A 3,191-nucleotide genomic window follows, 5' to 3' on the forward strand; every position below is an offset into this window, starting at 1 on the left:
GCCCCGATATCCTGAGCCCTTTCCTGAACACCTTCCTTGGGTCACTCTCTGGGCGGGGCTGCCCTGGCCATCAGTGGAGCTGGGGGACAGGTGCTCAGTGCTCCTGGCTGGGGAATGGCTTCATTTCCCTCCGCCTCCTGCCAGGAGTGACGCCTCTGCTGGTGCTGCTGGCCACTGGGGGCCTAGGAAGCTCTGGGCAGGAAGGCGGGAGGTACTTGACCGGGGCAGTTAGCAAGACAACAGCCTGGGGTTTTGCCATTTTTTTGTTGCAAAGCAAGCCTGTTCCTGATGAAGCCTGGTACTCTGCTAGCCACTGGGGAGATGTGGGGGTGACACAGTTCCCGCCCTCCTGGAGATCATTGACTACCTGTGTGACCTTGGGGAGGTTGCTTAACCTCTCTGAGCCTGTTTCCTCATCTGTCAAATGGGGATAGTAAAAATATCTACTTAAAGGCATGTTGTGGGGATTAAATGAGTTGATGCGCCTATAAATTGTTGGCAGAGGTGCCTACTATATACCGAGTACTCGCGAAATGATGACTAGAAACCTGTCCCGTGGTCGGGGGCTCACAAGGAAAGTAATGACGATGATGGGGTCTGACAGGTGCATCGGGAGAGCAAAGTCTGGTGGGCGGAGCTGTTCTAGCCTCTCAGCTCTGAGGCTCTCAGAGAGGAGATAAGGAAAACGCACTGTAATTAAGCAAACACGAGGGAAGCGACCGTTGTCTGATACAGAAGAATCCCAGTAACCCACAGGAGAACCCCCTCCAGGCAGTGGAGTTCCAGTCTTCTCCCCCCGCAGTGAGGGCTGGACTTGGTGACTTGCTTCTCACACTGTACGGAAAGGGAAAAGGGTAACCTCACAGCGGGGAGAGCTTGTAAATGTGACCAAGCACAGGGGGCGGGCGGGGGCTTCCCTCACCGGGGCTAAGTCGTGTTAGTGTAATGGACCCCCAAGGAGAGGCGAGCAGGGCACTGTAGGCCTGTGTTATTTTTCCTAAATTCCGTAACTCTAGTCGAATCATGGGTATGTTGCACAGCTCAAACCTAAGGGCACTCTGCAAAATGCCAGGACTCTTCACAGGGGTGAAGGTCATGACATTCAAGGAGAGACTGAGGAACCGTCCCAGACTGCAGGAGTCTAAGGAGACAGGGGGATTGGGAGGGGACTGGGAACCGTGAAGGGCATGGGTAGGAAAACTAGCAGACTCCCAATAAAGTCGGTTTAGTCTGTAGTATTGTGCCAGTGTTGGTTTCTGAGTTCTGATGGACAGACCCTGGTTGTGTGAGATGCTGGCCCTGGGGAAGCTTGGGCAGACGGCATGCAGAAACTCTCTGCACTATCTTGGCAACTCTTTGGTAAATTTAAAATTGTTACCCAAAATTTTAAAAATAATGTGCCGTGAGAGATGACATGGACAGGCTTTCAGGCAGCGCACGTGTGTGTACGCGTATGCAGAGGTGGGTTAGGGAGTGGTACGTGTGTGACAGTTCGTGGCTGGACCGGGGGGTCGTGGGGGCTCGGGGGGAGCCGGGAGCGTGGCTGGGTCCGAGTGTGGGGGACCCAGGGCCCCTAGGGCTGTAGGCTCTGGTTAGCCACAGTGAAGAGTTTGAGTTTCCAGGAAAGGGGATGTTTGTGGCAGCCAGAGCTGACCCCTCAACTTTCAGGGGACCCAGGTGGATGCCCGATCTGCCCCATCCGCAGCCCTCAAGTCCCACAGCCTGTGGAACTCTCTTGCTCCTATGCGGTAAGGAAAGCCCAGCCCTTGTCCAGTTGGAAACCTGCATCCTTCCCAGTATCATCAGGGACCCCCAGGGCCACATCTCTCCCTTCCTGACCAGTTCTGAGAACATGCTCGTGCAGATTCTTCCTCCTCTCCTCATCACCTGGGCCTGGAGTGTCCTTGGACAAGCCTGACCCTTCACAGCCAAGTGCATGGACACTTTGACTCAAGGTCACAGTGGAGGAACGGAAGCAAGCGAAGACAACACAAAATGGAACTTTCCCGTTGTAAAAGCCCCAGTCCTCAGGATGCCTGCGTGGCTCAGTCAGTTAAGCTGGCTCGATTTCAGCTCAGGTCATGATCTCAGGGTCCTGGGATCGAGCCCTGCATTGGGCTCCCAGCTCCGTGAGGAGTCTGCTTAAGATTCTCTCTCCCTCTCTCTGCTCCTCGCCCAGCTCGTGTGCACATACACACTCTTTCTCTCAAACAAATACATTAATATTAAAAAAAATAAAAGACCCAAGTCCTCTGTCCTCCATGTGCACTGCCCCCGTATTTCTCCTGCCCGGCTGCCTCATCCCCACCCAGTGAACTCTGCTCCTCTCCAACCCCATAGTCGTGAGGCCCTGAGGGCCCTCCTCCTGTAATGGGTGACCTACAAACCCGGGCAGCTATTGCAAGAAGAGCTCTGCCTCTGGCTCTTGGACAGACAGCCTTTGCTCCCTCTGCACCAGCGGGGAGAGGACTGCGTGATAGGAAGTGCCCGGACCTCCCCACGAGCGGTGCGGCCCCCAGCGTGAGGGATCTGAGCCAGCCTGGGCAGAAGCCCACCAGGCTGGGAGGGGTCCTGCCTTGGGGGGGGCTCATGCTGAGGCCCCAGGGCCGCCCTGGGGTTCTGGAGGCTCATGGGCGCCTCCTGCTCTAGAGTCTTAGGCAGCTCTCGCCAGAAGGGGAGAGGGCCACCAGCCTGCCCTCGGCAGCCGACTCCAGCCGGAGCCACAGCCGTACGCCCGGACGGTCCCTGCTTCCCTCAGGCCTCCGTTGCCTGTGCCATCTACCCTAAGCCTCACACCACGAGTCCTGGCTGGGTACCCCCCTTTACACCAACCCCGCGAGCGTAGGGCCTCCCAGGGAGTCCTTCGGCAGCTCATGGGCCTACACAACCGTCTTCCAAGACGGCAGCCCTGAAGGCCGGCCAAGGGTCCAGGGAAGGGGACTCAGGATTCCCTTCCTCCCTAAGTGCTCTCGGGTCTTTTTGGCCATATTTGTCAGCACGCGCAAGTCCCCAGTCCTCTCCAGCTCTGGGAAGCCACCTCAGCAGAGAACAGAAGCCCCGGCGGGAAATACCTCCTCTGGGCCTTCCTCGCTCTCCGACTTCAGGACGGGATCTTTACCAGGAGGGACCCTGCGGAGGGCACGGGGTGTGATGAGCGCTGGGTGTTACAGGAAGCTAATGAATCACGGACC

The sequence above is a fragment of the Mustela lutreola genome, chromosome 9 (assembly GCF_030435805.1).
Source record: "Mustela lutreola isolate mMusLut2 chromosome 9, mMusLut2.pri, whole genome shotgun sequence".
NCBI classification, from domain to species: domain Eukaryota; kingdom Metazoa; phylum Chordata; class Mammalia; order Carnivora; family Mustelidae; genus Mustela; species Mustela lutreola.